Genomic DNA, 22,817 nt, shown 5'->3' on the forward strand with positions numbered 1-22,817 from the left:
CAGTTATTTATTTACCCCCACTGTATATTGCTCTCTAAGGTTTTGCTGTTGCATTAACTTGAACTTTGTTTACATATTTTTATCCTTTTCATCATTGGTTTGTCTATTTATAGGGGAAAAAAGGCAGCTGGATAAATACCAGGTAACAAAAGCTTCCTGTGTGCTTCAGTATGACAAAAATTTGGGGTTCGACTTTTGCCAAAGGAAAACAGGTAAATTTTAATTTGTCTAGAACACAGGGAAAAGTTGAGCAGTGCTCATCTCTCTTGAAACTACTTGAAAATACTACACAGGTATAGGGGAAACCACTCTTGTTTTTTTCTCATCTCATAAAGGTATCATCTTTCATATATAAAATGTCTATAGGTCTTGCCTGTTCATGCACAGTGAATCTCTGCATTGTAAATGAGGAAAAAAAGAAAAGAAATAGGAATGGTGGGGCAGACTGCTCCAGAATTCTTTTGGTTTTTTTAACTCTGAACATTTTTCTGGGACAACACGTGTTAATAATTGATTTCAGTTTGCATTCAGGACTTCTGGCTTAGAAGGAAAACATCTGTGATCACACATGTTATCTCACAGTGCTGTGTGGGTCACAGAACACCTGATGACACCTGCAACAACCAACTGACTGCATCAAGAACAATGAGCAACACAACCAAGAGTGGGAATTTCATTGGTGGGAATTTCAGAGAGCTCCTTTGCTGTGCCAGAGGAATTTCCTGTCATAATCAGGCTCTTGGTGTTATAGGTATATGGGGTTGAGCTCTCATTGGATGATTCATTAGCCAAACTAAACTGAGAGAAAAGGTTTTCCTCCTGTCAGATTATGGTGGTATGAGACATGACAGTGACTGTGATATGAGTAGAAAGGCTTTTAATGTTAATCCATTGTTAATGGTAATTAAAACATTCCTGCTTGCTATTATCAGTTCTCCAGAGTACGTACGTCTACTCCGCTTGGTTAAAGTGGCAGGGAGTTTTAGATTTTCAGTGTTAATAAATATTTCTCAGCAAAGAGAAACATAATCTATTTACTGGTGAAAAAATTAGAGTTTTATAACTGCCAAGAAGCTCTGCTGTCAGTATGTCAAAGACTGAATTCTTACAAGACTTGTTACAGGTACTGAGTAACATTTCATTTTCCAAAATTACAGGATAAAACTGGATTAATGAGAGGGGATAAAAAGGATATGCAAGCCCTAAGAAGATTTTTCACAGGTAACTTAGCAAATTTGAACAACCACATGCCATTGCTGGTTGCTAGTTTGTTTTCTTTTAAACTATTCAGTAAAATCACATAGCTGAGAAGACTCCCTGGGCTGGGTATTCCAAAGCTGGAAAGGTCCATGCTCTGCCACCGAGAGGGACTTGGGCAGAGGGAGGTCAGAGAGACAACTCAAGTAATGCAAATGTGCCAGGACTGATCCATTTTCTTTGTGAGAATGCTCTGATAGGGTAGCAATCTACCAGAAAATGCCATCAATGTCATAGCTCACGAAGAATTAATGAGTCTATTGGACTGTTTAAATTCCTAAAAAAAGATATTTTATCTCAGAATCATAGAATGAATATACCCAAGACTCATATGACTCCCTACAAATAGATAATTTTTTTTTTCTACATCTGTATATCATCACGCTTCAACAAGAAAAACTCTTATTTTAAAAGTCTGAAAACTGAAACAGATGAGAAAAAAGCTTCATGAGACTTATAAAATAATGTTTTCTGTATCTGAAGTAGTATCATAAGGGTATAACTTTGGGAAGTATGGACAAAAAGTAGAGGAAATTTATACAAGTAGATTATTGGATTAACTCCTGTAAACCTATGGAAATGCCAACAAATTCTAAAGAGAAAGTTCCACTAGAATTTGTTGAAAATTATTTGCTCTTGGTTTAAATTGTTATTTTTACAGGTTTTAGCAGTAACCATATTTATCAGTAGCAGTATTAATCCTATTTTATGCTTTTTAAATTGTAAACACAGCTCCATAAAATATAATGCATATGCTTTGCTTTTTAATAGTAAGAGGTGTTCATTTTTAAACTGGTCTCAAGCTTATTATATGTACCAGATACACTCCCTTCCTGCAACTGCCTTTACTTCATTTATGACTCTACATCTATTGTCCTCAAAAACATTGACATAAATAGCAGAAGGCTCCCAGTTAACTCATAACTATCAGAAGTCCATTTCAGATGATCATGGCTTTGGAAAATGCTTAATATTACTTTTGCTCAGGCTCCTAATTAGCCCAGTATTTGGCAAAATATCCCTGGAAACAAACTGGAATTTCCTTTCCCTGTGCATCTTTATCATTTACATATCATTTATACCTTAAGAAACATGAATCAAACTGTCACTCCTTGTTTTGTGGCACAGCGTTTCCTAAGAGCAGCAAGAATACATTTGTCCAGGACACATAAACAATCATGCTTTTCTCCACAGATCACCCAGTACAGGACAGAGAAATTATGTTCAATTCTCACATATGCATTAAACTAATTTTTTATAATGCCACAGAATTAAGAACATATGCAGTAAACCTCACTGAGATTAGGACTTATTTATGAACATCTAAGTAGTTTTGGAAGCAGTGAAAAGCACTTATCATTAGCACAGCACTGGTAAGAGAAAGGGCTCATTACCATCAAATCCTATCCCAAAAAAAGCTGCTTATCAGAGACTGACCTGCAGACGGGGCAGCACTTACAAATGAAGGTAATTGAACAACAGCAAAACACTTCCATGACCCCTTTTTCTTACCTCCTTGTTTATATAAACAATTTATTAGTAGAATCTGAAATTATTATTTCTATAGTACGCTTTCCTTAATCTGAGGCATTTTCAGATGTTAACAGCTTAGAATAAAAAAATGTTATAATAAATCATCTACAAAATTAGTTCCTTACTGCTACAAAGCAGTCATCATGGCTGTCTTTTATTCACTGAAGAACAGGAACAAAATCTGAATGATTTTAGATGCTATAATGCCTTGTTGATAGACATAGTCCTTTAAACAGTTAAAGAAGAGAGAGGAAAAGGGGTGCAGCTGAGCATCCCTTTTGGGGTGGCTGAAATGGACTAGCTGAAAGGAGAAGCTTCTAAAAATTTATTTGACCATGAGAAGTATTTTTTCATAATATGATCACTGAAGAAGGAGGTCAAGGAAATAGAAGAATGCTTCTGCACAATATGCTTGGGAAGAGAAGCCAAAAAGGTCTGATATTTCATTTTGGTTTCAAATAAAATTGATTATAAACCAGGAGAAGTTTTATGATTTCATATTTCAGCCGAACATAACTCATACATTTCCTCCAAAAAGACACAGAAGCCTCATTTACCAGGGACATATACATTGCTTGGAGACAGAATCCATGAATCAGTATGAACATATTTGTCACTTGGATCCCTGATGAAGTATCAGCTAAACTTTTAAATGATCTTCCATATTCAGAGAAAACACTGCAGACTGGATACAAACCTGCATTTTTGGGCTGACGCATAAGGTTGCACTAAATAAAATCACACTGAAAATTATAATCTCTAACTTCATGCTTGTTACCTTATGCTTAGCAAAATAAACATCTTAGAGAAAATGAAATCGAAGGTAAAAGGTATTTCCAGACAGAATTGAAAGCTGCGTTTATTTAGATATATATGTAAAGCCAACAAGGTTATGAAGAAGATGAAATAAAAGTACTGGAAATTTCTGAATTTTAATACAGGCTTTTATATATTCTTATGACATTTGATTCTTATTAAACTGTTTGCAAATAATTTATATTTTCCTACAGACAAACAGCCTCAAAGAGTGAACAAAGTTTGAGAGGATATAAATTCAGAATATAATCAACTGCACGATATTGACCTCACATCATTAACACTTAATTTTGTGATAGGCTGAACATTTCCAGCTCTTAGAGTGGATACAAGAGTCATGTAGTGTCCAGCTATTTCCAAGATCAGACTCAGGTGATTATGAAACAATGAAAAATTATAATTTGAAACTCTTTTATCTTTTTTCCATCTATGATTTCTTCCTCAATGGTCCTGGAGTGAGATCAAAAACAACAGCACATTGAAATTCACATTGTGGTAAAATGAGATGAACTCAGGAAGCAGAAAAAAATCTGGCAAGCAAGGAAGTTATTTATTATTTAAAAATGTAATAGGATGGGGTTTTTTATGCAATTTTTGGGTGACCACATTCTATATACGGTATTTAATCACATTACCATTTAGTAAGTTCAATTACTAAGTGACATGGCTTTGCTGCCTCATGTCAATAATTTACCTGAATTATTTTATCTGTTAACAGACAGCAAGTTAAAACTGTCTCTTCAGAAACATGCAGTAGCTTTCTCTACTTCCAGGGCTGTCCAGCAATGCTCAGCCTTCACTACATCAGACAACACCAACAGTGGTCAAATGCAGTTGCATGTGCCACGGCCACCAGGAAAAGCATTCCAGTTGTTTCTGAGTATCTCCAGGCCAAGCTGATCAATACTTGCAATTTAGGTTCAAGCTGAACCAGCATCAGGGAGGCTGAGTGCCCCCACCACCAGCCATTTGTGCCACCCATAGAATTTAAAATGATTACTTTATACAGATTTAGTGTGTGTTGTGAATGTGCCTGACAGCAATGGGAACTTTTAAATGCTTGGTCTAATAGGAGAGAACAATAAGGCAGTTAGATAGAAAAACTTCTAGACGTAGTGCCTTTTGTGGCTGCAGTTTCTCAGAGGAAATGAACAGAAAACACCCCAAATTAAATACCAAACAAACAAAACTACATTTAAAGAGATGGTTTTACTCATTAATTAGCACACAGAATACCAGCAGCTAAACAAACACCCATTAATGGCCAGGTTCAAGCTATTGATTTTCTACAGGAGCCTAATGATCCTCATGTGCACTAAATGTGTGGATAAAACTATGCCATAGGAGCTCCTCATCAATTTATTAAGCCCCATCTCCGAAACACACATAGGAATTTTCTTTGTTTAAAGTACAGAAACACTGCCTTACATACTTATGTAAGTGTACACTTATGCACTTATATAAATGCACTTATACACTTGCATAAGACTGTATTTTCTTACTTCTAGCCACCTAACATCTCCTCCAGGGCACAGGGTAACCAAATTGTTCATCACAGACCATCTACAGTTGCCCTCACTTTCCAGAATTTCCATTACTGAAACACCTGAGACCATTTTATTTCTCAAAATAATCTTGAAATATTGAATCAGAACTTTTCATTACAGAAAGAACTTTATCAGCATAAGCCTTAATCTAGTGACACGTTCACATAAGATCACATCAGGGAAAAGCTGATTATTGTATAGCTTGCGGGGGGGGGGGGGGGGGGGGGAAGCTTTTTAAAGTGGTTTAGCAGGCCAGCAGGCCAGCACTATTTAAAACTGAAAGATTGTCACTTGTGAGTGTTCGAGGAATGGTGCTATCTTTGATTATGTACTGTCAATATTTGTTAACTGCCTGTCCAGGCAGAGCAGTGGCAGTGTATTTACATTGCTACAGTGAAATCCTCAAAGAGAACAATGATACAGGGTACTCAGAAACTACAGAGGCAAATTCATCACCAGCATGCCTTGTTCTAACACTTTGAGATGACAGGAAGCACCCTGCAAACTTCCACCACTACCTGTCAGAAAATCAAAGTTGTTACTTCCTAGCGAACTAGTAAACTTTCAGGAATCTCCACATTGTGCTGTTACTGCAGAGTAGTACTGCAGGAAAGAAATAGAAAAGCTGTCATTTAATAATCTCACACTTTTTCCATGCAGCAGATTACATATAAATTGGAAGACATATTTGAAAAACAATGAGAAGTCTCATTTTTATCTGTATTTGTTAAATGACAGAAAACTCAGGTATTTCTCATAGTTAATGAACAGGACCTATCATTTCTCATTTTCCTCTTTGGGCAAATACATACATAAAACAAACTCACATTTACAAAAAGTGAGCCTGGAGTTAGTTTATGGTAATAAAGGACGAAAAAACATGAAATTTCATGTATTCCTAGACTGCTTATGAAGGCAGCGCAGCTGGAGCTGTTCATCTTGGACGAATTATAATAAACTTTATATTCAGTAACTGCATATTTTGACAGCTGAGTAGCAAACACTTCGTTTTTTATTAACCCGAGGAGCCTGAGAAGGTACCAGGGAGTTATACCTGTTACCTGTCTCAGACATGGGCATTTTTCTGTGCCTTCTCCATCAAATGACACAAAGATGTCTGAGGCAGTACCTCAGCCACCTGCTCTGTTGTCACTGGTGTGACCCATGGCAGGGGACTTGGAACCAGATGATCTTTAGGATCCCTCCCAAGCCAGGCCATTCAGTTATTCTATGACATCCACCAGCTTCCATGTCTTTCAGCTACATTTCTGTTCATTAAGATCTACTCTGTCATAGGTAAGATGTTATTAACACGAGTGGAAGGGGTCACTCAATAATGAGAACACATCCATGAATGGAGAAGGGACTGGCTCTTGGTCCAACTTGTCAATTATTTTATCAGCAATTTAAAAGATGCTATTAATTGCTGATATGGCCAAATGCAAAGATTGGTGAACAAATAACCAGAAGGACATTTTATTGTCACAGGATGAACTCAGCAATTTTTTTTCAGTCCAGTAAAATGCAAAACCACACTTCTAGGAGGAAAGAATAAAGAGACTTTATCTTTGTTCAAACACAAAAACCCCTCAACCCTTCAGATGAGCATTCTGGTTTAGAGGGCAAACTTCCAAAGAGATCAGAAAACAGAGGAGTAACTTCAAAGAATGATTGCAAAGTAAAGGGAGTGAAGGGATTACTACATCTCTGTGAAGACAATCATCAGCGGAAAAGAAATCTGAATATGGACAAGTTTTGAGGCTGAGGAATATGAAGCAATTATGATTGAAAAGGTAAAAGCTCAAGCTAGACAAATCTGGAAAATAAGATAAAATTTTAAAGCAATTAAATATGTGGGAGGGATCCCTTTATTGTTCATTTTGTTAAAAATAATAATAATATTTGAAATCCAAATCATGATCCAATTCCTGTGAAAGACCTCTGCTTGAGGAAGGTCAGCTTAGAAGATTACAGTGATCATCCCTGGATTTAAAAAAAAAATGCTCTTTTTTGCAGATTAAAGGAAAGAGCACTATGTTGTTCTCATTTCACAGGTTGTTTGCAAGGTAACCTTCATCATCATAAAAAGCTGCAAATATAAGTGCAAAAATAGGAATATAGAAAACAACTTTATCTAGCAATTCTACCAGAATTTCTGACAAATTCAAGAGGTTAAAACAATGTTTCTAACACCACCTAAATTCCAGCAGGTGAGTTCAAGATTAATCAGTTTCTTCAGGATGAAGTCATTTTTCTGCATTTGCCTACATTATCCTTCAGCATAGAAGACTGCCAGAGCTCCACACAGATCTGTATGTAATCAGATTATTATAATTTAGCAGTATGTTAAATGTCCAAGTGATTAAAACACATGAATAATTGAAGGGATTCCTAATGGATTAATTACAATAATGTTCTTTAGTGTATCCCTGTTTTCATAGCTTTAGGCAATATCAAGTGGTTCAAATTAATAAATTATCTCATAGATCACATGATTTTCTAGGACCTACAGTTCAGCCCTTGAAGCTATTGGTTAGGAAAGAAGCCATAAGCAGTGCAAATAATAACGAGATTTTTGACCTTCCACTGTCATGTAAATTGATGTGTGCCTGGCATAGGCCGACTTCACATCTCAACTCAAAAGCTTTCAGCTTTGTCATTGTCCCCATCTTGTAATTGGGTGTGTTAACTCTAAAAGGGACTAAAATGGAAGAGCAAAAGCAGGGAATAGTTAGGAAGAAATTAATATTCTTTTTCAAAAAAATACACATACGGAGTGCCTGTAAAAGAAAAATATTAAATACTTTACAGGAAATGAAGATTCATACTACATGCTGACAATTAATGTATAGAGAACTATAATGCAGGTCATTCCCCAGTACCCAGCTTTTCAGACTGCAAAAATCAAGTCAAATAAATGAGAAATAGACATTCATACCACTTATTTGACTTTTTTCTTTCAAGCTTTGCCTCTGATATTCTCTTTCTTTCTTTGCCTCTGATTTTCTCTTTCTTTCTTTCTTTCTTTCTTTCTTTCTTTCTTTCTTTCTTTCTTTCTTTCTTTCTTTCTTTCTTTCTTTCTTTCTTTCTTTCTTTCTTTCTTTCTTTCTTTCTTTCTTTCTTTCTTTCTTTCTTTTCTTTTCTTTTCTTTTCTTTTCTTTTCTTTCATTTTCATTATGATTTCTATTTATATTTCATTCATTTCTGAGTGAGTACCCCAGGTACTCATTTCTGGCAGTACCAAGTACCTGGGGTCCACCAGCTGAAATACTGCCATTGTCACACCTTACTGAAGCCACTTCTGTCATATACTGTGCAATGGTCAAGCAAAAAAAAAAAATGTTAATTTATGATTTCAATGATGACTGAGAAAATTTTAATTGCAGAGTTGAGCAAGCTATACAGAGTTGGTTAAGCACCATTATTGTCCTGTACTAGAGATCAGGAAACCAGAGATCAAATTAAGTAATTTAGAAATATCACCAGACTTGGAGGGACAACAGCAATCGAATAAAAATGCTAAATATGTGCATAGGTAATAATAAAAAAGCAGGTCCTACAAGGTGGGCCCCATGCTTCCGACAGGGTCACCACAGTTTGCAGGTTCAGGACAGTGAGAATGTCTGAACCACCTGCAGTGATACCAGACCCTGACACCAGCAGGCCACAGGGACACTGCTGCATTCTGCAGACAATGCAGTGATGTCTGTCTGTCTGTGTGTATCAAACAATAACACAAAAAATAATTGCAATATAAAAAGGAAAATGAAACTTAAAGAAACTCCTGACTGTGACTCTGTAATGAGGGATGGAGATTGAAATGAGTGCAGGAGAAGACAGAGAAAGAAAGGGGAAAGGAGAAAAAACATTGCTGCATTAGGATCTTCCATACTATACCTTTCTTTTTAAAATGAAAATTCAATTTACAATGAAATACCAATGCTGAAAATGAGAGCTACAGTTTCAGGACACATGGCATTATCAAATTTCTTTTTTTAATTTCCCCATACAGAAATATTGATAAATGGGACCACTATCAGTCCATGTAAGTAATATGACAGTTGTCCCACAATGCCCCAAACTCTTCTTCTGTCATTGTTTATCACCAAAGAAGAGAAATACTAAAGGTTTGGGACGTATTTTGCAATATTAACACTTTGCAGAAGGATGAAAACATGACTTAGCTTCCAGACACTTCTCACAGACCTAATTCTGTACCACATCAGTATTGCTAAGTGTTCTGTGAAGTTCTGATTACTTAAGATAGTTAAGTACCATGGCATTAACTATAATAACTTGGTCATTATCACAAACAAATTCTAATTTAGGTGAATGTCTATGACTTTCCTATGTTCCTTTGATAATCCATGAAAACTACTGTAGCACCTCATGAGGATGTTTTCAAATAACCATCACACATGCAAGGTTGTTACTCAAAACCTGTGATAATGATTCCAGAAAGCAAGATTTTATGTCTGAACTTCCAGCACAGGATGAAAAACATTGTAACTCAGTTCATCTTCATGAGACAGCACATTAATTTTCATCTTTCCATACTAATACCTACTACTTTCTACTAATACTAATTCAAAATGGTCAAATTAATCTAAAAAGAAGAAATACTTGCACTAGTGAATAATCTCCAACCTTGCTAAATTCCTGTCAAAATAATTCATGTTCTCATTTTCATTTTAAGTGATACATTAAAATTTGAGTACACACAGGTTTTTACACCATGACAAATCATTTCTTTCCAGATACTAATTTTGCTCAAACTCTGTATTAAAAGATCCTGTCAGAAGACTTTCAGAGAGTGTTTCCATGTAAAGAAAACATCATTACATACTCCAGGTCATCTTGCAGGTATTTATAAATTGCTGTTTTTCATAGTGGTAGCAAAGTTTTTATGATGGAAAAAGATACATTAATAAGATAAAAACCCTAAACATTGCTGTGATAGAGAGAAGCAAAGAGCAGAGAAGTCATCTGACTTCTAGCACTCAACTTTCCTCCTTAAATTGAGCAGGTAAATTCCCTCAATTCAATCTACAGTCCTACAGAGAGATGCTGGAACAGAGGGCAATCCAGAATTGCTGCATGTTCTGCCCCAAGCTCTCCTGCTCTGGCTAAATTTTCAACCTGATTAAGTGCCTAGAGTTAGGCAGCATGAATGCATTTCGTTATGTCCACTCAATCTCTATCAAGTCCTAACATTCATAGGCACCGTGGGATCATGAAATGCAAAAGAGTCATAAAATTGAAAGTTATATTTCTAGCAGGGCAATGGAAGCCATTAAAAAGCCATTACCTATCAATAGTTGATGTACTCTGGCTACTTACAATGCCCTGCTGCCAGGGTGTTTGTGAGTGGAGGGGTCACAAACAGGATGGGGAAACCCAAACAATAACACCTCGGGGTGGGAAGTACTGACAGTGCTAATTCTTTACAACAACCACAGCATGGTAACCTAACAATAAAATGTATAATCTGCCAAAAAGGCAAGGAGAAAGTTCTACACTATTTCACAACTGGTCTGAAGCAGATTGCACATCCATTTCACAGAACACACATTCCAAATGCTCCTGCCCAGAGGCTGTTATGCCTTACTGTATTATGGAAGTACCTAATGGCTCCAGTATATTAGGTACTATACTAACACATATTAAGAAATATTTCTTTTTCCTATGAACAATAAAAATAGGCAAAATGAAGGCCAGGCATAAGGTTGCATTGATTTTCTCCATTTGACAGATGGGGAATGGAAGCCCAGTGAGAGTGAATGATTTGCCTGAGGCAGCATGCAGCAAAGACAGGAATCTGACCTAGACAGCTCAAGTTCCAGACCAGCGCCTTCTCTCATTAATATCTGCTTCTTTATGCATTTTTTGGCTATTATCTAGGAAAAGAAGGAGCACTGCTCTGGCCCAGGTTTAATAGGATCACAGTCTTAAAATGATACTCAGGAGTCAGAAACTTCAAAACTCAGATGATAAATTTTAAGCTGTATTGATTTCAGCTTCTTCCATCACCTTCCATGTTCTTTAAACCCTCTCCAGTAATTTGATTCAGGAGTGGAAGGAAGTCCTCTGGGAGCATATGAAACAGTATTTCAGTTTAACTACTAATGTGATTTTTCATCAATCAAATACTAAATACTTGAAGAGAAAATAAACTTGAACTATAAGAAACATTTCTGACGGCAGTTCAAAGGATGTACATCTGCAAATAGACAACAGATTCACTTTTGTGTCGGAACACTGATTATCTTCTGTGCCTCATACATTCATCTTCTGAACCATGAGAAATGAAAACAACAGTAAACATGGATAAAACAAAAGTACTGTTAGATAAGATAGCTGCAGACAGCAATTGAAAAAGAGGTTTCTCCATCATTTGTCGCAAGGCAAAAAATCAGATACACAAACAGTAATGGCCAAATTTCAAAGCTTTTGGAGAATCAGTACTTTATTAAGTTCTAAGCCTATACAATGTAATGAATTATATATTTGTGAGCTTTGTTTAACAGAAAAAAAAGAAATATATTTAAAATAATAAATTAAAGGTCAATGTGCCAAATATTCAGCTGGAGATAATCACTAGAGCTGGAGGAGTGAGGAAACAAAACTCCCTAATAAAACAGTAGGCTAGTTGATGATAGAATGTTATGTTAATGCTCACAAGACATTAAATTTCTGACATGTGCCAAAAATGTAACCTAGAATATTTTTGTTTTAAGAACAGTATTGTTTCTCTGAGTCTTGGGAAATGCAGTCTGAAGTCATGCTTCTGGGATAACTGCAAAATTTTATCCTCATCTGAAAAAAAAAAGCAGTGATGGAAGAAGCAGGGAAAATAAGGCAGTAAAAATAGAGAGGTTACACAATCTCCTAGGTGTCTACTGATTTCCATAAGCAAGTCCTCAAAATTTGATTCTACTTACTGCAAGTTAATCATCAACACCACTTAGAATATGGAAAAAACAAGCCATTACCATTGCAAAAAGAGTCAAAGAAGAAACTTTGAAAAGAAAATATTGACTGCACATATAGTACAAATGATGAGTGAATTTATAAATTTTAAAAAATTGAGAGAAGGAGCCTGATAATAAACGCCCAAAATATGAGGGAAAAGTAATAATCTTCTACCTTCTAATTTTATCACTGCCAGAAAAGGCCTTGTGGCAAAAGGTGTCAATCCCAAAGCCACAACTTTGCCACTCTGACACCTCTTATAAAATCTAAATATTAATTTTGAGGTTACTTAAAGCAAGAATCTAGGCACCTGAGTGAAAGACTGAATAATGTTGATATAATGTTGGTATAATAATTGGCTGCAAGAAATATTTCTCAAAACTTTTGGACAATTTACAGAGCTTAATTACCCATGAATAAAATACCTCCTGCCTAAGCAGCTCAAAAATAGGAAAATAATTGTCATCCAAATATTATTCACTGGTTTGTTTGGGCTTTTTTCTTCTAACAACGAATACATTAAGAACCATGCAGCCTTCCAGGGAAAAGTTAAGGAACTGTCATTGGTGTGGGAGGAAATCAACAAATATACTCCTGTCTCCTAAATAACTCCCATTGCTGTCACACGTTTTCCTCGCTCGCACGGATGGTTTATTCCTGGTATACCTGAGTACTCAAAGGCAGACACAAACCAGGTTCAGACCTAGGCTGCCTATATGGTTGGAGGGGAGTCTGTAAGAGCAGTTTGGGAGTAATTGATGCTCCCAGCCTACTAGCAGTAACATGTGGTTCTTTCCTCAGAGCTGTGGGGCTTCCAGCTGGGGACATGAGCAGAGCACTGGAAAGTTCTCTGCTGAAGAGCTGGGTCTGACATGCACTGCCATCAATGAGACAATTCCCAAACAAACCTTCTCTGCACAGCAAAAATGTGTAGTGCAACCTAACCTCAACCTGTTTTCACCAGGAAAATCAAATATTCATAAATAAAGGGACATTTTTTCTAGAAAAGTCTCAACTTTTTATCTTAATTGCATTGCAAAGTTTTCTTTTTAATACTAAGGAAATGTCCCTCTCCATGCTTCGTGACAAAGGTTGAACATTTCTCCCTTATGTGAAGACCTTTAAAGTTTCATTGCAGTGCAATCAAGATTAAGGGAGTTATAAGTGAAAATTAAACATCTGCAGATAAGCATTACAGTTCATCAGTTGCAGTAGCAGATGCAGTTGATTACTGCAATTTGAAAATAGAAAATGTAATGGAAAAGCTTTAGATTAAAGTAATTACACTGCAATAATTATATGGAATTGAGTTTATTACATTAAAAGGTAGTTCTAACATCTGAGCCATTTAAAATATATGCTGGCTGGTACTGAAGTTGAAATCTCCCTCAGATGCAATACAAAAATCAGATTAAACTAGCATTCTGAAAGTATATCTGTGAGATACAGTCTGTTTTGCAACCCAGTTAAGTGCAAAGTTATTCTATTGTACTCAGAGAAATTTAAAGTAGATTGTATTAAACCAATTAAAATATATTTAGGAAACTATTTAATCATATTATGGACTAACATCAAAATATTACAGAATTATTACTTCAATTAATGGAAAAAGGGACCAGTTTTTTTTTTTTTTCTTAATATTTTATTTTCCTGCAAGTTTAGTAATGATTGTGACAGAAAGACAATTTTTATCACAACAGCTTTTGGAAGATATTGAATTCAAGTGTTATACTCCTGTTAAGACTTATAACTCTCAGTGTTTATTAAACTCTATCACCAAGCATTGGTTTTGAGCTTTTTTTGGTTTGGTTTTGGAGGGGAGGTAAATTTTACAATAGTATGTAAAGAACCTTTAATCCTCCTCTGAAAAGTGTAAGCTCATCCCAGAAACAGAGCCAGAAATGAATCCTCTCCACCCCCAGCATCTCACAGCTGTTCCTCTGCTCCGAGGCTTCACGGCCAGCACCTCCACACCTTCACTGTTCAGAGGGCAAAATGACTTTGAGTCAATAAAATATCTCTGTGCAGAAAAAAAACTCAATTCCAAAACTCAGAAAATGCTTAATCCCCATAGATGACAGCCTAGAAGAAACACTTTTCTAAATGTGACCTGAGGCAAAGTGAAAGGGAGACTGAACATTTTCATTATTCCTCAACACATCTTTTAAAAATGGCCTAATTTGAAAGTGGATTGACTTTATATACTTGAACGCTTGAGGAACTGCAGTTTGATGGTACCTAGAAAACTTGAAAAGATAGGAACCAAGCAGGGGGACACTTTTTGGCTTTGGGTATTATCAGCTCTGAGCACAGAAAATTTCTGAACCATAATTAGCATTCAGTTAACTTTGTGTGAGCTGCCTGATGTTGGCACATAAAAATCATTCCTTTTAACTAACTGATAAAGGGAGAGAGGTAGGTTTAATGCAGCAGAACTTTAGAATACTTCTAAAAAGAAGAAATTAAAGTTCAAAGAAAAATCATTTATATAATCTCCAGCAGTGCACATTATTAAAAGCTATTCATATACTGTGCACTGGATGGCTACTGGATTCTCTTGCTTAATTTGCACTCAAATTACCACAGCAGTAAGCCTCAAAATAAGAAGATAGCAGAAATACAGTAATCTACTGCTTTAAAACAATCCAGGACATTGATATGGCCAGATGGTAACAGGAACTCCAAGAACCAAGCAACAAAGGAAGCACAGGAGTCTCTTCATGTGTGGTCTGACATGGCTTTTGAGGCTCCTCAGAAAGCACCTGTGGCAGCTCTCCCACAGTCTTTAAGTAGTTTTAACAGTCAGATCTTTGGTTCTAAGAGAGTTCTGGAAACTGAATGTCTTTTCTTGCTTTTTAGAAAATTCTATATTTTGTTTGCATGGCATAAGACTAGACATGTCTCCCATCTTTCCTGAGAAAATAAGTAGCTTTTTTTCTTCTTCATCTAGACCAAATTTTTTCTTTTCTTTTTCCATATTTGCATGTAAAAGCACAGGGATATTTTATTCTACACACATCGCCAAATGAAACAATTTCTGTAGTAAAACCCAGAGAGTTTTCATTTTACTTGCACACAAAATTGAAAATATCCCATTTCTTTATCTTAGGTATTGATTCCAATATCAATGTATTCAACAATATTTTTCCAATTATATTGGGGAAAGAAATCAAATCATGTTGAAAAAATATCCAAAATTTGCATTTTTTCTATGCCTACTTCTTACTATTTAAACAATCTAGAAAAAACAGGATATAGTTCTGAATACAAGTATTTGCTCCATTTCAAAATATTACATTTTTGACTTCAAATCTAACTTGCTGCTAGTTTTTGATCAATAAAAAATAAATTAAAAATAAAAGAGAGCAACATTCATCCAGTAACTTCATATCCATGTATTATCTTATTAATCCCCTGGATTATTAGAAAGTCTTTGAAGACTTTAGTATTTGGAAAGTAAAATAACCAAAATCTTTGGTTGTTCTAAAAATTCATTGGAAAAAAAAGGCATAAATGCACAAGAATTGCATCTCTTTATGTCAGCAGTTCTGCTAAATTTAAGTCACAAAATATGCAACAGCAGATTTTTTTATACATGAAAATTATGTACTACCATTTTTAACCAGTCTTGAACTTTGTTCATAAATGTACTTGATATTTAAAATAATAATGAGGATAAAAATATGCTAAAGTATAAAATAAATTTCCAAGGCCCCCAAATCCACTAAACTCTCCATTTATAGATTTCCAAGCTATTTGAGAAGGCATTTCCATCTACTGAAAGGAAGGTAAATCAGTAATCACTGGTGTTCTTCAAAAGTCAACACGGAAAGACATCATCAGGTCTATCACACTTTCTAAACAGTGGGCACATCCAGGAAGGGCCCAGACCTTTGCAAAGCCACATAATACAAAGAAACTACTTAAAAATGCAACGTGGGGGTCATTTCAGTCTTGTTGTAAGACATTCAATACTAACCAGTTATCGCATGGTTAGAAAACTGTAGAAAAAACTCCTTCTGAATTCAGCATTTTTGGTTCCTTGAGATATCCATCCAATGGAAGCCAGAACGTGTAGGCACTAATGGTTACAATGCAATCACTTTTTCTAAAAATTGCAAGACTAGGGTTGACAGCAGCGCTCTCAGTGGTGTGAAACTGAGCACTGTACGACATTCTTGGGCATCTGAGGAGGATCCAAGCCGAGGCACAAATGCTTTGGTCCATGCAGCACAAGGAGCACAGGGGGGTGATTGTTGTCCAAGTCACCAGGGCCCTCCGGGGGCTCACAACCCCTGGAACTGGGCTGCACAACTGCCAAAGCTTTTGGTCCAGTGTGGTGCAGTTTATAGCTTCTTCCCACAGGCTCAACCTTAAATTTTGTGTAAATTTTAAACCATCTGTTTGACTGAAAAAAGGCTCTGATGAGTTCTGCTCTGAACAGTGATCTTAGCAGTATAATTAGCATCACTTCAAAAAAACCTCGACATTGTCGGTGCTGTTAGCACATTTATAGTTCTCCTAAACTGTGGTGTTTGTCAGTGATCTGTATGAACTGGGCAGAATATTTTTGCTTAGTCGTGTCCAAAAAGCATTCAAGCAAAGGAAAAACATCAGATTATTTTAGCATTTGAGCCAAAACAGTGTATTGCAGTTTAGTCAGAAAATTATATCAATTATGGCCTTCTCTTACTTCTATGCTAATTTCAGAATAGTTCTTCCTTCATGTAATGTACATATTTAATATTCTTCTGAGCCTTTAAAAGAAGCAGGCCAAGCAATGGCTGTCATGTAGAAATAGGAGGTTTATATTAGTGGCAATTTTCTATCTCCAAAAGTTGTTAAAGAAACCCCAATGCCTTAATGCAGAAGGCTGAACCTGTCATGACTATAAAAATAATAATGGGTCCAATAAAATAAAACAATGTGAATAGGTGGTTTTCAAATTTTCACAAGTATTTCATAAGAAGCAAAATAAGAAGGTAAGTGAAAGGTTTTTCCCCGTTAAATGAGAAATAACTAGATGAGACTAGAGTTAGGTAAACTTGTCATGAGGCTGTGATTTGGCTAGAAAAAAAAAACCTAATTTATTTCTTCTTTCTATTATCATTATCCAGTCTGAAAACATTTAATATACATGGCAAAGAACATTTCACTGAATGCCACATGTGCCAAAACCCCATATATTTGTATGAAGTGCTGCTGTATGTCTCAATCATAAAAAACCCCCATAAAAACTCTTTTGTTGCTCTTGTCAGGGCAATCTTTATTTTATTTGAAATTCATCTCACAAAATAGCTAATAATCTCAGAATTTAGACTCAATTTTCTTTTTATAGAGGGACAACTCACAAGAGAATTTAGGACCCTGTAGTGCACTTTGAACAGTACAATTGTATTTTAGAACAACTGCTATTCTCTGCAGAACCCTTGAAATTTGACGTCAGCAAAAAACAGCAATTATACTTGAAGATTTCCACAGAGAGAAGCAAAGGACTCAGAATACTACTCTCCCTTCCAATGCCTACAAATTTTATTTCCCCTTTTCTTTTTGCTGTTTAAGGAAATTACTGACATTAAGAAAAGGAAGAAAAATGTCTCTAAAAATTGAATTAATCATCAAGGGAAGTTAATGCCATTGAACATGAGTCAACCTAACCTACATCATTGGAGTTTGCTAAATTGCAAATGGCTTTAGTGAGTCCGTTTGCAAGTCCTCAAGGGTGAAGAATTCCTATAGGAATCCATAAGAACTCTATGAATCTGTAAGGGGAGGACCTAACATCAATATTTGGTGGGTTTTGTGAAAGGTTGAATTATAATTTGAATAGACCAGCAAAGCACCTAGGTTATTCCATCACACATGCTGAACTGCAGTCTTTACTACTTACAGAAACCTAAACTTTGCCAGCCTATGGAAAGAAAGGTCTCAGTCTGATTGAGCAGAAGCATAGTCCAGGCAGCCAGGTGACTGCCACCCTGGTTTAATACCCCACTATGCACGGACTGTGCAGCATCAAACCCATCCTCCTGCTGCCTGGTTTCTCCTTTCATGTTAAAGGGAGTTACAAGCGCTGCGTAAATAAACAGCTGCATCATACATTTTAAAGACTGGGTCCTAAAGACATCTAGTCATGATAACCACTGGTGATCAAAAAACAGTGGCAACAATGGGAAGATAGACAAGATCTCTGCTTATTTTTCTTTTCCCCCATTCATTTTTCTATTTTCTGTTTGAATACAGATCTAACACTACCGGATGATATAATGTAACTTCAGACATATTCAAATGTACAGAAAGGAAAAGCATGTAAATTATCCATTGTTTCAGAACTTTAAAGTATCAAATGTGCTTTAAACAAGTGTTTATAGCACTCAAAAGATAGAAGAGCTTTTATAAAATAATCACATAAAACCACAAGAAGTGGCTCTTCAGTAAAAACAATTTTAAATTTAAGTGCTTCCCCTATTACTAGTTATGAGAATCCTTCCCTAGATTAATCACAGGATAGTATCTAAGCCTTCTATCATCCACATTAAAGTAATTAGGGGCTCATTAACTTCAACTTTAATAAACAGGATGTTTAAAAGAAAGTATGCTACCGACTTTCAGTATCATCTATGTCCCAACCTGACAAGCTAAACTTGATTGCAAGACAGAAGAAACAATGTAAAAATAATAAATCACTTCACTAATTCTCCCCTTAAAATCACTGTCAGTGTACTAATTCCAGAGCTTTATAACTGAACCTAAGTGATTTTATTTTCTAAAGTTGATGCCTACATACAGCACTTAGCACTAGCTTTAATTAAGGTTTCGTTTGTCCCTAGGTTGCCCCAAGCCACCATTAACAGTCACCATACTTAGTGAAGGCAGGAGCCATGGTCTTGAAGGGGTTCTACATTAACTTGGTAAAAGGTAGAACTTGGTAAAAGGTAGCAAATTAATATAACCAGGCTCTTCTGAATACCTTTTTCTTGCAATCTAGAGCATGGATTACCATCTTCAGTAGTGATAATTGTGTCATGGAGCTTGAAGAACCAGAGCAAGGCTCTCTCCTGATCAAAAATACCTTTAATTTTCAAGCATAAATTCAGTTAATTTTATGATTTACCTCTCCCATGGATGACTCCACACCAAATAAAGGTGTTAACAGCAAAGGAGCTCCAAAAGTCCACTCTACCACTTTGTGGCAATCATTTGAGTTTTCCAGAAACAAATAATTTTACACAACCTGGGTCTCTGCAATTCCACCTACACTGTGGACTTACAACTTTGTGAGTTTTAACATGACACCTGTCCCAGAAAATGGCATTATTCCCTGCAAAATACCAACATCACTTTCTCCATCCTTGGCTATACATTCCTTGAGACTTCACCAAGCAGCACCACAGAGCTCTCTGCTGCAAATACAGCACATGCCAAGAACATGGGGCTTGCCAGATTGTGGATAAGCTGTTTTCTGATAGTCTGCTACCTGTAGGAGGTTTGGACACTAAATCCCAATTGCTTTCCTAGTGTGGAAGGGTGAGAACATTCATAATGTAATTGTGCAGTTCTTATGTTCAAAAAAAAATCTGTGAAAAAGTGGAAGCTTTTTGAGCATAATTTGTATCTGAAAAAGAAAACCAAATCAAAACCAAATGGATACTTACTGTGTTCAATTTAGTCCAACATTTTTAGCAAAAAGGCTGAAAGTACAAGATTAGCAGATCTATTATAGGTAGGTGGGATGTACTGAAAAGCTCAAGCATAGTAGTTGAAGTATTTCCTGAAGGTTCTTTACATTGTTTTAATTATTGTAAATTTGGTCGTTTGTTTGAGGTACAGCTGTAGCTATGTTTTATTATATGAAAATTCTAATTTTCATTTCTGAAAATTAAGGATTTATTTTTTCTTTTCGCTTTGAATAATGTGGGTGAGTATAATAAGCAAATTATTGATTGAACTGTCTTCTGTCTACTAAAATAACTGGTATAATATTGACAAGGTGTAATAGATGATATTTTCAGAACAGAAAGATACCTTGACCAAATGTCCCACTGGAGTCTTTTGTACGAGACATGTAGAATGAAGACATTCATTAAAGTCTGTCTTGCCTCAGAACCATTAGAGAGCTAATGTGCCCATCAGAACTATCTCAGAGTATGAAACTCCTTCTGAACTCCCATGAGTTTGTAAAATCTAATGGGTAATTTTCCTATGTGTGCCTTCAACATAAAATATAACCTGATAATCAAAATTTTAAAATAAAACTATTTGTAAAGTTTTTAAAGATTAGGGCTATGTCTGTGTTGGGGCTTTTTTGCTTAATTTTAGTAAAATGTAGCAAATGCTAGTAAAGCAGGGTAAGTTGATAGTGTGTTTTAAGAATGAACAAATACTACCTAAGACCATTCTTTTTTAACAAGAAGAGCTATGGAAAGCACAAACATTTCAGCTCATGCTTTTGCCTCGAACATTTTAATGTGTTTTTCATTAACACGATAATTTTTAGCAATGAAGTTTAAGAACTAAAGATTCACTTTTCCATCACCAATTAAAAAACAAAAACAAAAAACCAAAAAAAAACCAAAAAAAAACCAAAAAAAAAAAAAAAAAAAAAAAAAAAGAAAGAGAAACCAACCCATAATTGTGTTATCAGTATCTCACCTGGCATTAGGGACAAAACCTCAGATTAGGTGAAAATGTCCTGTATTTTCAAATAATGATAAAGAGTATCTGATTTATATTATGATACAATCACCAAACATTTTTCTTTACAAAATAGGCTAATATTGACCTGAGTTCTGCTGAGGAACTCCCTGTGTTAATCAAGCAACTGCAAAATTCTTTGACCTGACTGGAGACATCTTCTCTATGTGAGTTAAAGCAGAGTCTTGCAGCATCTGTTCTGACTGCATTTCTTAAGTGGGTCATTATGTAATTTCTAGATGCTGCTGCTGTGGGCTATAACACATAAAAAACTTTCAAAATCACTTAAAGTGAAAAATATGAAAGAACTCCAGAACCCCTAACCTAGTTTACATTTTCCCTGAGAAAAAATGACACCTTAGTACACATCCAAGACTCGGGTTTGGAAACATTCTGCAAAACCCAGTATCTTCACCCCACACCAGCATTTTTATTCCTCTGCTCAGTTTTTTTAAGAATACTATAGATGTAAAACACTATCAAGTACCATACACACCAAAACAATGAAACAGAAAATTCAATTATTTTTGATTCTTTTCATCTCCTATGTATGTATACAGATCCAACATTTTCACACTAATTACTCAAATTTCCAGCTATTAATGATCTCTGAAGACTCTTCACAAAAACAGATGACCTACAACGTTGAACAGACATATCTAGAGAAATGCTCTAGAGAAATGGCAGAAGGAACAGATTCTATTTTAAAGCATACAAAACTAGCAGGAGTCTTAAGAGAAAAGAAAACTATATTGACACAACAATCCATTCTCAAAAATTAGTTTCAGATAGATCATGGCAATAATCTGTAATGTTTGAGTGCTTACATGTTAAAACTGAGTATATGTTAAAGAAAACTGGGGGATTGGATGCGCCTATGCAGTGCTCTGAGAACTGAATTACTTAACTTTGAACATCATTTCCAACCCATGAACTACTGTTTAAGTGCATCTTACACTGAAGAACCACTCTTTCTATTTCATATGCAACTACAATCTTCCCTGCCATTTGCTGAAAAATATTCAACCAGTTTTCTCTTCTCTTCAGTGAGAATCATGCCTGATATAACTTTTTTACACAAAACTGTGGACAGAAATGTGAGCAAAGCTGAAAAATACAAAGAAAATCCCACAAGTATCCCAAGAAATTTATTATAATCAATGTACTCTTTAAAAAAAAAAGTGTAGTCCATTTCAGTCCCAGCATCCTATGATAGTTGAGGTGGGAGGTACCTTCAGAGGTGATCTGGTCTCACCTTCCCTATTCAAGCAGGGCTACCTAAAGCAGGTTTGCCCAGGACCGTCTGAAGATGACTTTGGAATATCTCCAAGCAGGGAGACTGCACAACCTCCAAGGGTAATTTGTGCCCAGCGCTTGGTCACTCCCCCATTCCTCATTTCCAGAGAAACCCCCTGTGCTTGTGCCCCTTGGCTCTGCTCTTGTCACTGAGCCCTGCTGAAAAGAGCTTCGCCCTCTTTGCTCCCTCCCTTCGGTGTTGATTTATTGATGACATTTTCCCTGAGCCTTCTTTCCTCCAGGCCAGACAGTCCCAGGCCTTTCCTCATAGGACAGATGCTCCAGTGCATTCATCACCTTGATGGATATTTGGTGGATTCTCTCCACTATGCCCACATGTCCCTTGTACTCGTGAGCCCAGAAATGGACACAGGACGCCCTCCTGGTGTCGCCTCACCAGTGCTGAATAGAAACTTTCAGTCACTTTCAAACTTCAAAAAATTACCATTAATAATTTCTATTTTTAGCTTCCATTATGGAAAGCCTTTCCATTACAAAATTCTGGGAAAAATAAACCTGTGTGATTTTTTCCTAAGTTAACTGAATATGGGGGGCAAGTCTGCATATATCTGAGATTTCAAAAGATTTTTTGCAGTAGGCTGAGAAGGTACTCATACAAGCTAAGAATAAATCTGATAGTTTCATCATCTTTGAAATAATTTGATTTAGAAGCAATTTAGTAACACTTAAAAGAAGTATAAT

At 35.9% G+C, this 22,817-nt stretch overlaps 1 protein-coding gene across 3 annotated transcripts in view; it reads right to left on the reverse strand.

Annotated features, from left to right (window-relative positions):
• The window catches only part of KCNIP4 (potassium voltage-gated channel interacting protein 4), a 390,138-nt gene that overhangs the window by 352,924 nt on the left and 14,397 nt on the right, over positions 1-22,817 (reverse strand). The window lies entirely within an intron of this gene.

This window comes from Melospiza georgiana, chromosome 5 (assembly GCF_028018845.1).
Source record: "Melospiza georgiana isolate bMelGeo1 chromosome 5, bMelGeo1.pri, whole genome shotgun sequence".
Taxonomy (NCBI): Eukaryota; Metazoa; Chordata; class Aves; order Passeriformes; family Passerellidae; genus Melospiza; species Melospiza georgiana.